The sequence below is a fragment of the Heptranchias perlo genome, unplaced genomic scaffold (genome assembly GCF_035084215.1).
Source record: "Heptranchias perlo isolate sHepPer1 unplaced genomic scaffold, sHepPer1.hap1 HAP1_SCAFFOLD_60, whole genome shotgun sequence".
Classification (NCBI taxonomy): domain Eukaryota; kingdom Metazoa; phylum Chordata; class Chondrichthyes; order Hexanchiformes; family Hexanchidae; genus Heptranchias; species Heptranchias perlo.
The window spans coordinates 1737501-1750126 of record NW_027139623.1 but is presented as its reverse complement, the minus strand read 5'-3'; the positions used below and the strand labels follow the sequence as shown (position 1 = coordinate 1750126).

Sequence of the window (12626 nt, the reverse complement as noted above, 5' to 3'; positions counted from 1 at the left end):
TTAAGACAAGGTTCTGAACTTTGAGAAGTTTGTGATATATCCACGTCATCATTTACATCGGAGTCAAAGCTGCTGATGTGGCCTGTTTGTTCAAATGACTGTAACTAATAGCAATGATCAGGGGTATAACCGTGTCAGTGGAGATTTACCCCCTGTATAAATCAGGGATCGCTGTAATGAATCCACACAGAGTGCCTGCCGGAGCTGCGGTTTCCAGGCCAACAGAAATCATTGCTTCTCACAGAAATGGGATATTCAGTAATGTATCTGATAGAATGTATTTATTATCCAGTTCTCGCAGCCGTTGGAGTTCCAGGTAAGCCATTATCTCAGCTGTTCATGGTGTAAATCGGTATTAACTCTGCTGCTGTAGATGGCATTCTATTTTCTCCCGTCGTGTATTACACAGTGGACTGTTCTGTCCTAAGTCTCTGCTCGTTTGGTCTTGGAGCAGCTGCATTACTTGCATTACGATCTTGTATATCCAACCGTGGCATTGTTACTGGATTATTCTCTGTACTTAACTTATTAGAATCAGGTGTCTGGGCTCGGAGCTGGTCTCAGACCATCAGGAGTTGTTAACAGTTTCATGTTGTGGAATTAACCTGTCCTGGAATATTTTTTCATCAATGTGTTTTCTGTGATTGATAATGAGACAGCTCACGGTCTCGGTGTTACAAGGAGGCAGCGCAATGTCCTCCCTCCACAATAACATGGTTCAGTTTAACTGGGATTTCAACGTATTTATTGGTTATCACTGTTATGAAATATTATTTCATTCTGTTTGTATCTGACGCCGCATCAGATGTCTGGTTACTGAACTGTGTTTGCTGCTGATTCTTTCAATCTCATTCTCTGCTTCACTGTGGATGAATTTACTGTAAAATGCAATGTTTTGAGGTCATGTTGCACTTCATCTGTTGAAATAATGAGCATTTCTATTTATCTGCAGATTATAAGCAGCAGCGGTGATGTTGGTGTTTTGTTAATTGAACAATGCCGCCATCTAACGCTGTACTTTATAATTACAGGAGAATGAATTTCAATTATTGTGAGAGGTGTGTCTGGAAGAGGGATTCGATTGTCTTTATTCCACGCATTGTAGATGAAGTGAACAGTGTAGGTGAACAGGTGGAACCTTGGATGATCTGTAGAAACATTAAACTGTTCACAGAGGCTTCAACATTTAACAAACTGACACTGAGAATAGAATCGTTGGAAAACGGGGCTGGTGAGGAGAAAACAGTCGCAGGATGTAAGGATTTACTCGGAAATGAAAGGGGCATTGAGAAAGAGTAGAGACAGTGCGGAGAGATAGAGAGGAGCGATAGAGATCGCGACTGAGAAGGAAAACGAGAGGGACGGTGAGAAGGAAAGAGAGGAAGAGATAGACAGAGAGAGAAAAATGCACACACGGAGAACGAGAGAGGGGAGAGAGACAGAGCAGCAGCGGTGTGAATAATTAATCGGAATGAACTGCTGAAACTTCTAGTACAATTATGAAGAGGAAATGTGACTTGAAGGTTTTATTAGGATGTTGTCAGATTGTGAGAGTTTTATTGTACTCGCGTCTGGTGTGTTTATCACTATCAGATCCTCAGTCTGTTTATTTGAATGTTCCTTTCACTTGTTTACTGATTGAAAACATAAACATAATTGAAATGTATTTAAAGAATAGGATCAGTGATTTCTTTATCGCATTGAATTATGGGGATATTGCAATCCAGAAGCTATGTGTCAGTTTTATTTAATAAAGAATGAGGCGAATTCAATGATTGTATTTTCATGTAATTTTAGTTGAATATGCAAAGTAAATTTATTGAACACGTTATGTAACCAACGAGCGGTTCATTGTCACCAATAACCACAGAAATTAATGGTTGAATTCATGAATTGGATTGTGTGAGCTGGACCTATAGATTAGATTTCCTCCAACACCCTCCTGCAGTCTCTCCCTGTGAATCCCAGCCTCTCCTCCCACGGCATCGAATCCTCCGTCTCCTCATCCGTTCCTTCACTTCATTCGCTTTCCCAAACTATCTGCTACTGATTCCCCTCCAGCTCATACATGCCCTCTTCCTTGGTCTCCCTCCAAAACGCACTCGTTCGCTCGGCCTCCAGTTGCCTCTTCTAATCCAATCCGAAGCCTCAAACTCACCCCCACGGATCACGGTCTTTCCCGTTTTGTGCCAGCCCCAGTCGGCTCTCTCCACCCAGAGCAACAAACCTCCCCCTGTCCCCTTACCTTCTCGTCCCTCGCTCACTTTCCCGTCCATCTGGAGCCCAAATCCGGATTTAATCTGTTGGATTCCCGGTGTTTATTTCCCTCCTCCCTTCCCCACCGGCACGGCCCCCTTCCAGTGGATCTGGTGCTCACTTTATTCACTCTCAGTATCAATTTCCCAATTCATTATTGATCATTGTGTTTAAAAACATTTCTCTGTCCGAAAGCGCTGCCCAGGTCAGTGAACCAGTTTCCACCGTTTGATTCAGCATCAAAGCTGGAAATTTCACCCCAGATCCTGTCAAACTGCCGCTTTGTCTCCAGGTCTGATCAGTAATTTCTCTCCTTCCGTTTCTCTCTCTTACAGTTAACTTGGTGGCGATTGTGATCCTGTCCCGAGGAAAGTGCGGACTCTCCAAATGTATCACTCGCTACCTGGTGGGAATGGCGGCGGCCGATCTCCTGGTCGTTATCACTGATGTCATAATGTGGCGCGTTGTTGAGATTTATTTCCCAGTTTCATTCTTGACCATTACCCCCGTGTGTCGTTTCATTCTCAACCTGAGTTTTGCAGTCACAGCGGCCTCTGTCTGGTTTACAGTGATTTTCACCTTTGATCGATTTGTGGCCATTTGTTGTCAAAAGCTGAAAACAAAATATTGCACCGAGAAAACGGCGGCTGTTGTTATCGGGGTGGTGAGTGCGCTGAGCTGTTTACTAAACATTCCCTGGTACTTTGTAATTGACCCGGAATATATAATGGACAATGTACCCCGGGGTTGTGTCTTGAAACCGACCTTTTTCACTTCACCCGCATGGGCAGCGTTTGACTTGTTTAATCTTGTGTTAATGCCGTGTCTTCCATTCATTCTGATTTTGCTGTTCAATGTTCTCACCGCCAGGCACATTTTAACGGCCAGTGAAGTCCGCAGGGGACTCCGGGGCCGCAGCAATGGAGAGAATCACAAGGATCCAGAGATGGAGAACAGAAGGAAATCCATCATTTTACTCTTCAGTATATCAGGCAGTTTTATATTGTTATGGAGCGCAGAAGTTTTTTATTTTATCGCTCTGCGTGTAACAAACGTCCAGTTCTATACGGTCAGTGACATTGAGTCAGCCGGATTCATGCTTCAACTTCTCAGTTCCTGCACCAACACGTGTATTTATGCTGTGACCCAGACTAAATTCAGAGAGGAGCTGAAGAACGGTGTGAAATACCCACTGAATCTAATTGTTACATTAGTTAAATCATAGAAACGTCTCAAGACTTTCCATCCGAAATTACATAAAAAGTCAATTAGAGTTTCACGTTTGGCGGTGGCCTAAGACGGGCGGTAGCGGATCGGGCGCCCGTTATTCACCGCGCCTGATTTTACTATCTATTGACATCAATGAGTTCACTAAAGTAACTGATATCAATCGAATACTTTAAATAAATTTGGAAATAGCAGACAGGAATTATATTTTACCTGACAAATGCGGTGTTGTGAAATGATACAAGATGTGAATCTAACATGAAATGGTTCGCTGTTATTAGTCTGGAAATAATATGATTTCAATATTAAATGGTTAATCCTGAAATGTATAAAAACAAATCCTCCTTTTCGGTTGATGATTATTTCCCATCACACACACTGCCCGGTGGGATGGACTGAGGTTGAGCTGTCAGGGTCAGACAGCGTCCTGTTCATTGGGACATTTGTTTTGACCAGAACAGAATAATAATGGACCAACACCCGGACCGTTACTAACCGGTAAAATATTAATGTAATTTCAAACTCCAGTTGGGAGTTGCGGAGATCGTTTCCTCTCTGAGCTGCTGTGCAGCAATGTTTACTCACTGCAGGGAGTTTAATGGGACGTGAGGGTTTGCCTGGTTACACCGATCTATGAGGAGATCTTTCTGAGATGATCAGGAGGCGGGAGATTTGTCATGGCCGCAGCAGGCCAAGGGAAAGCTCTCCCGCTCCTCCTTGCCCCACAAAATATAAGTTAAAAAGAAACTATTCAGTGTTCCGGACCACTCAATGCCCATCGAAAGGGCGGCTCCTCCACCCATTTGCAACTAACATTAAATAGTGTCCCGTGTACGTCAGAATACACTGATTTACATATTACACGTGACCTGACCGGAAACAGGTGGGTGTTGTTCCAGCCGCTCTCCTCAGGACCCGACCGCCGATGACGGAGGCAGGAACTCCAACGTTAAAGGGGCGGTAAGTGACCTGACACCATTTACTAGCCTCTACAAACCCATTTCCGCCAGGCTGGGATGCTTGAAATCGGCCACACCTTCCCTGACCTACGCCTTAGTTTCAATCTTCGAAGCCCACAATCTGGTCCATTTTCTCAAACTGCACCGGTTCACAACACATGAAGGGAAATTTTCACCATCGCAGAACTGGTAGAGCGGATCAACCGCCCCTAATAGAACCAGCCCGATTTTAATTTCTGCTCTTTCAGTTTACCGCCCAGGCAGTGAAGTTGAAATTACCCCCTATGTCGCTGATCCCAATGTTCGACAGGTGCGTCAAAGAAATCAGACAGTGTTTGCCAAACATTAACTTGAATGTGGGTTCATGGGGTATATTCGGGTAAAAGGTGATAACCCCCCTCCATAGAGACAAGACCCCTATACCATTGAGGTGAAGAGGGGTTCACCCCAACATCCAGGATACACAGGACGCTGTTCTCTACGGGCAGTTCCCAGGGACGAACAGCAAGACAGATATCAACTGCTACTGGAAGACCATCAACTCGGCGAAGGAGGCCCTTTGTTCCGCCCGAAACCAACTGGTCTTCAAGCTGAAGGAGCTGTTCACGACCGAGTATTGCCACCTGGCACACTCCAAGGTCCAGGAGTACATGCTGTGGGACGCACTGAAGCGAGGTGCAAAGGATCTCTGGGGAAAGGCCACCGTGTAAGGCTATTTTACCTTGTATTGTGCAGCATGTATTAGAAAATATGTTCTGTGTTTTCAATTGTAATAATGGAATCGTAGCGTGTACGATATCTCTTCTATTGCTTTGAATTGCAACTGTGATATTTACATTGAGCTGTGTGCTTTCATGAATTTTATGAAATAAAGTATATCTTGAAATATTAAGAACATGTTCCAGTCTCACCGTGCCTGTTATTATTGGACAGTGAACAGTGGAAATATTGACGGACAGTAAAGATGTGGGAGCTGTACAAAGAACATCTATTGCAGGCAACATGTGAGAAATAGGAGTATTTTCTTAATGGTGAGAAACTAGGGACTGCAGAGGAGCAAAGTGGTTTGGGTGTCCAGGGACACCAATCACTAAGAGTTCGCGCACATCCACAAAAAAAAAATCCCAATTTCTAGTCTGTCATATCCCAAGGTATCGCTATCAGATACTGAGCCAACTCTCTGGAGTTTGCTGATACAATCAGGCCCCACTGCCTCCCTTGCTGGTCCATTCCATACATCCAGCACCATCTGCCTTAAAATGCATTCAAGCACTGTGCTCATCCTGTGCCTCAGGGAGAGAAGACTAATAAATCAGGAGGACCCAGATCATCAGCCTTATGTGAGTTTGGACATTTCAGTTTTAATTCAGCTTATTGAAAATTTGCAATTTTTTCTCTTTTTTGTACATTTCTATTTTTATTTCATGGTTGCAGATTTTGCATTTTTGAACAAATTCTCCAAAACCAGTGCGCAGTGAGTGCTGACTCCGGGCCCTTTGATTGACAGCTCTCACCTTCACCCCCCGCCCCCCCACCCAACCCCGCACCCGGCCATCACTCCACCCCCGCCAAACGCCTCCTGGGCTGACTCCTCCCATCACGTGACACGCGGCAGCGTCTCTCATCTTTGCGCGTTGATGTCACGACGCGTACGTGCCGCATGCGCAGCGCGGTCCCTCTGCCGCGTTCCCTGCGGGTGCTGCTGTGGGCGGGGGCGAAGCCCACAGAGGGAGGGCCGGCACCGGGAGTGGCCTGAGAGGGGAGAGCGGGGTGGTGGGGGAGGAGGGAGGGTGACGGGGGAAGTTACTCGGGGCCTACTGCGGGCCCCGTGAATCTCCACTCTGTCAGCGCCCGGTGTCGAGCTGGGCTCGGGGGGGAGTCACTCTCCCGCCTCCCCGTCAAACGGGACGTGGGTCGGAGCCCAAAAGTGAGCGAGAATCAAACAGCACAGAGAGAGGCCGCTCGGCCCATCGCGCCTGTGCCGGCTCTGTGAAAGAGCGATCCCATTAGTCCCACTCCCCCCTGCTCTTTCCCCACAGTCCCGCAAATTTCCCCCCTTCAAGGATTGACCCGATTCCCTTTTGAAAGTTATTATTGAATCTGCTCCCGCCGCCCTTTCAGGCAGTGAATTCCAGATCAGAACAACTCGCTGCCGAAAAACATTCTCCTCATCTCCCTCTGGCTCTTTTCCCAATTCCCTTCAATCTGTGTCCTCTGGTTACCGACCCTCCCGCCAGTGGCAACAGTTTCTCCCCATCGACTCCATCAAAACCCCTCCTCATTTTCAACCCCTCTATTAAATCTCCCCTTAACCGTCTCTGCTCTAAGGAGAACAACCCCAGTTTCTCCAGTCTCTCCCGGCAACTGAAGTCCCTCATCCCCGGAACCATTCTGGTAAATCTCCCCTGAACCTTCTCTGCTCCAAAGGGAGTAATCCCAGCTTCTCTATTCTCTCCGTATAATTATTATTATTAAGTGGGTTGTGCTGGGTATCTGGAAGCTGTAATTCGGTGAGTAGAAAGCAGTGGGAGGATAAGTCTGCAGATTGATTTTGGGAGATGGTGAAGACGGCGATCGTGGATTCAGACAAGGGAGGGAGGTGGTCTTTGAGACCGTCCGTGCTCTGTTGTAAGATCTCACTGTGTGTGTCTTGTTCCAGCCGTTCCCATTTGTACCTGTGACCTGACTGGCGGTTTCTCCGAACTCGACTGCTGCTGTGAACCTGACTGTTCCCCCGCGGACATCAATGTCTTCTCCACCTGTCTGCCTGGCAGTGAACCGTAAGTTTCTGTTCGTGTGTTACTACATTGGCTCCCGGTCCGGCAAAGCCTCGATTTTAAAATCCTCATCCTCGTGTTCAAGTCCCACCATTGTCCTCTCCCCCTCCATATCTCTGTAATCTCTTCCAACCGATTTGATCTCCACGGACAACCCCATGTCATTCCACCCTATTATGGATTCTAACCCACCCATTTATCTCCTCCACAGCCCATGTCGACAGGAAGAATAGACAGTGCTGGGACAGTCAATCCTGTTATCTGCACAGTCGGTGCCGGGACAGTTAGTCCTGTAAGACACATAATCAGTGCTGGGACAGTCCGTCGTCTGATACACACACAGTCAGTGCTGGGACACTCAGTCCTCTGATACTCACAGTCAATGCTGGGATACAGATTCCTGTTATATCGTCAGAGCTGGGACGCTCAGTCCTGTTATATATGATGTGGAGATGCCGGTGATGGACTGGGGTTGACAATTGTAAACAATTTTACAACACCAAGTTATAGTCCAGCAATTTTATTTTGAATTCACAAGCTTTCGGAGACTTCCTCCTTCGTTCACCTGACGAAGGAGGAAGCCTCCGAAAGCTTGTGAATTTAAAATAAAATTGCTGGACTATAACTTGCTCCTGTTATATACACAGTCAGTGCTGCGACATTCAGTCTTTTTACATACACCGTCAGTCCTGTTATGTACACAGTCGGTGCTGGGACACTCAGTCCTGTGATACACAATCGGATAAATGAATAACTTCAAGCAAAGAATCAAATCTCCAGGACCTGTTGGTTTCCACCCCAGGGTATTAAAGGAAACGGGAGGGGAAATTGCAGATGCATTAGTCATAATTTCCCAAAGCTCTCCGGACTCAGAAATTGTGCCCTTGGAGATGAAAATTGAAAACGTCACTCCGTTATATAAGAAAGGAGGGAGGAAGAAACCAGGAAAATACAGACCTGTCCATTTAAGGTCAGTTGTGGGGAAGTTACTGGAATCTATCATCAGAGACAAAATGATTGAGCACTTGATCAAGTCTGAGCTGATCAAAGAGAGTCAACATGGATTTGTGAAGGGCAGGTCATGTCTGACTAATCCAGTTGGATTTTTTGAGGTAATTAACAAGGTGGACAGGGGAGCGTCTATGGATGTTGTCTGTATGGACTTCCAGAAGGCATTTGATAACGTTCAGCACAAGAGATTAATAGAATCAATAAAAATGCACAGAATTGATAGTGACCTTGTGACTTGTGTTGGAATTGGTTGGGAGGTCGGAGAAGAGAGTAGAGATAAAAGGAACGTTCGTTGATTGGCGGGATGTGAGAAGTGGTGACCCCAGGGATCTGTACTGGAGCCTCAGCTTTTCCCCATATTCATCAATAACTTGGATGAAGGAATAGAGAGTTGTAGATCCAAGTTTCCAGGTGACACTAAGTTAGGAGGCACAGTCAGTGGTGCAGATGGCAGCAGGAAGTTACAAAGGGATAGTTTAAGTGAATGGACAAACTGTGGCAGATGGAGTTCAATGTGGGGAAGAGTGAGATCATTCACTTTGGAAGCAAGAAGGAAACATTGGAGTATTTTCTTGAAGTGAGAGATTGGGATCGGTGGAGGAGCAAAGGGATTTGTGTGTCCATGTACTCAAATCACTAAAAGCTAGTGCACAGATACAAAAATAATCACAGACTAAAGGAATGTTGGCCTTTATCTCGAGGCCTGGAATACAAAGGGGAGGAAGTGACGCTTCAGTTCTACAGAGCCTTGGTCAGAGCCCATCTGGAGTACTGATCCTCACCAAGGATATATTGGCCTTGGAGGGGAGACAGTGCGGATTCACCAGAATGACACTGAGGCTTGAAGGGTCAAATTAATGAGGACCGGTTGTATTCCCTTGGTTTGCATTCCCTTGAGTTTAGAAGGTTGAGAGGTGATCTGATCCAGATATTTAAAATTATAAAGGGATTCGTTAGGGTAGAAATACAAACTATTTTCTCTGATGGGGGAATCCATAACAAGAGGGCATAAACTTAAATTTAGAGTTAGGGCGTCCAGGAGTGAAATCAGGAATCTCTTTCCCACACAAGGGTAGTGGAAATCTGCGCAGGCTGATTGAAGTGGACCCTGTGATATAATAGAATTTTCTGTCCTGTCAGCCTTGGACATCTTGTGGATCCATCTTTCAAAAAGGTGGAGGAACTCAGTTCTAAGATGGATTCCACTTACTTCATCATAAGTCCTCAATCACCTTGTCTTATCATCGAGATATCAAGGACGAGAAAGACTGTGTTTAAAAGAAAGCTGATTTATTTGACACTTTTACAGAATTCTAATACTGCAAACCTGTTAAATGGATTATTAACATCAGAAACAATCCCCAACTGCCAGAATGAACACGGTTGAGTCCTGCATGTGATTAACAGCAGTAATAACAGCAGAACCCTGCAGTCACATGTGAACTCGCTGGTGTATCAGTAGGCTGGATGACAGAGTGAATCCTTTCCCACACACAGAGCAGGTGAACGGCCTCTCCCCAGTGTGAATACGTTGGTGTCTCAATTGATCCCTTGTTCTTTTAAAGTTCTTCCCACAGTCAGAACATTCAAAGGGTCTCTTATCAGTGTGAACATGTTGATGTTCAATGAGGTAGGATGACCGAGTGAATCTCTTCCCACACACGGAGCAGGTGAACAGCCTCTCCCCATTGTGAATATGTTGGTGTGTCTGCAGGTTGGATGACTGACTGAATCTCTTCCCACACTCAGTGCAGGTGAACGGCCTCTCCCCAGTGTGAGTACGTTGGTGTGTCAGAAGATCCTTTTTTCTTTTAAAGCTCTTCTCACAGTCAGAACATTTAAAAGGTCTCTTATCAGTGTGAACAAGTTGATGTGTCAGAAGGCTGGATGAATGAGTGAATCCCTTCCCACACACGGAGCAGGCGAACGGCCTCTGGCCAGTGTGAATTCGCTGGTGTCTCAGCCGGTGGGATGATCGAGTGAATCTCTTCCCACACACGGAGCAGGTGAACGGCCTCTCCCCAGTGTGAACTCGCTGGTGTATCAGTAGACTGGATGACTGAGTGAATCCCTTCCCACAAACGGAGCAGGTGAACGGCCTCTCCCCAGTGTGAACTCGCTGGTGTATCAGTAGACTGGATGACTGAGTGAATCCCTTCCCACACACAGAGCAGGTGAACGGCCTTTCCCCAGTGTGAGTGCGTTGGTGTTTCAGCAGATCACTTTTTCTTATAAAGCTCTTATCACAGACAGAACATTTGAAAAGTCTCTTATCAGTGTGAACAAGCTGATGTTCAATAAGGCTGGATGACTGAGTGAATCCCTTCCCACACACGGAGCAGGTGAACGGCCTCTCCCCAGTGTGAACTCGCTGGTGTGTCAGCAGGTTGGATGACTGAGTGAATCCCTTCCTACACTCAGTGCAGGTGAACGGCCTCTCCCCAGTGTGAGTGCGTTGGAGTTTCAGCAGCACATTTCTGCTTTTTAAACTCTTGTCACAGTCAAAATATTTAAGAGGTCTCTTATCAGTGTGAACAAGTTGATGTTCAATGAGGCTGGATGACAGAGTGAATCACTTCCCACACATGGAGCAGGTGAATGGCCTCTCCCCAGTGTGAACTCGCTGGTGCGTCTGCAGGTGGGATGACTGAGTGAATCCCTTCCCACACACGGAGCAGGTGAACGGCCTCTCCCCAGTGTGTCTGCGTCGATGAGTTTCCAGCTGGGACGGGTAATTGAATCCCTTCCCACAGTCCCCACATTTCCACGGTTTCTCCATCCTACGGGTGTCCTTGTGTCTCTCCAGGTTGGACGATCAGTTGAAGCCTCGTTCACACACAGAACATGTGTCCGGTTTCTCCCCGCTGTGAATGGCGCGATGTTTTTACAGGTTGTGGAACTGGTTAAAGCTCTTTCCACAATCAGTGCACTGGAGTTTACAAAAGTCCTCACTGTGAATACAGAATAGAAATTCAGAACAGGCAATTCTAGTTTCTATGGAACATTCTTCCTGCTCATTCCCCCAGACTGTAAATCCCCGTCTCACACACTCACCCTCCTCCCTGTGCTGAAACCCAAACCCATCGCACCATCTCCAACATTTGGGTTGGGTTGGAGGCCTTGAATCTGAGTTGGGAAATATAATTGGAGAAACATGATTCAATTTAGAAATTAAACTATTCAAAATCAAATAACATGGATTATTGTAATTAATGTAGTCCTTTCACGCCAAGTGGGAAAGAAGTGATATCTGGGCTGTGGATGAGTGTTTGCGCCCGGTTACACAGCGTGTCCCTCTCTCTCCGCTTCAAATTCGCTTCCTTTGGCTCACGGCCTCATTCACGCATCCAGCTGACTGCAGCCCTTTAAAGCCCGACTGGAGTCATCCTTTGTTTATTGACGTGACCCATTGCCACCCACCTTGCCTTGCAGCATCATCCCTTTTTTTGCTTTATCACTCCTGCCCTCCACCCTATCACAGACCTTCCCTTTTGTTCTTTCCCTCCCCGCCCCCTCTTTCCCTGCCTCTCTACTTGCTCAAAAACTGTTAATTCTTTCACTTCTTCAAGTTCTGACAAAACCTTAACACTAATCTGAAACGTTAACTCTGTTTCATTCTCCGCGTGATGCTGCCTGACTTGCTGAGGATTTCCAGCATTTTCTCTTTATGTTTCACATTTCCAGCATCCGCAGTCTTTTGCTTTTGATTGGTAAACCTCGCCCTTTGACACACCACCACAGAAATATCGGCAAGAGGGTTTTACAATGGCGATAATCTTACCCAAAATGCCCCGCGCGGTAGAATACGGTCTATCTCAATTCGAAGGGGATCAGCGCGCAGCCGCGGGAAGGGCCCATGGCCAGAGCATGCGCGGTGCTGGTCCGAGACACTGAGCGGGGCCGAGCGGAGTCTCAGCAACACCGAGTGCGGCTCAGAACCCGAATCAGAGCCGGGGGGCCCGGCGGACGGGCGGCCCGGGTGCCCTTAGCACCATTAAACCCCTCATCCAGCGCCTCCCTCGTCCCACCCGCCGCTTCCCGGTTTCTTCTCCTGTTTCCACCGAGTCCGACTCGCGACAAACTACAGGAACGATGCGCTCCCAGAATGCAGGGCGGGCCTGTGGAGCATGCGCAGTCTGATCGCGAAATCAGCGCCTTGGAGAGATAGAGGGTTTTCTAGGTCGCGGGGGATTGTGGGGCCTCCGGCCGCCATTAGTCACCGGGTGTCGGTCAGTGTTTTATGGCCGGCGTCGCGCACAGAAGCGTTTCTGGAAATACGGACTGAGGAATTGAGGGTCGGTTTGCTAAACAGACACTGAACTGTGTTTCACAAACATTTTACCTTGTGACCCAGTGGAAGGAAAACACTTCCCCCAGGGACCCAAAACAATAATAT

General features: G+C 46.8%; 1 protein-coding gene and 1 pseudogene across 1 annotated transcript in view; one reads left to right on the top strand and one right to left on the bottom strand.

Annotated features, from left to right (window-relative positions):
* Positions 1–12626, top strand: part of LOC137316676 (zinc finger protein 850-like) — a gene marked incomplete at its 5' end in the record, with an annotated part of 305128 nt that overhangs the window by 66731 nt on the left and 225771 nt on the right. The window lies entirely within an intron of this gene.
* LOC137316726 (zinc finger protein 271-like) lies at positions 9532–11000 on the bottom strand (annotated as a pseudogene).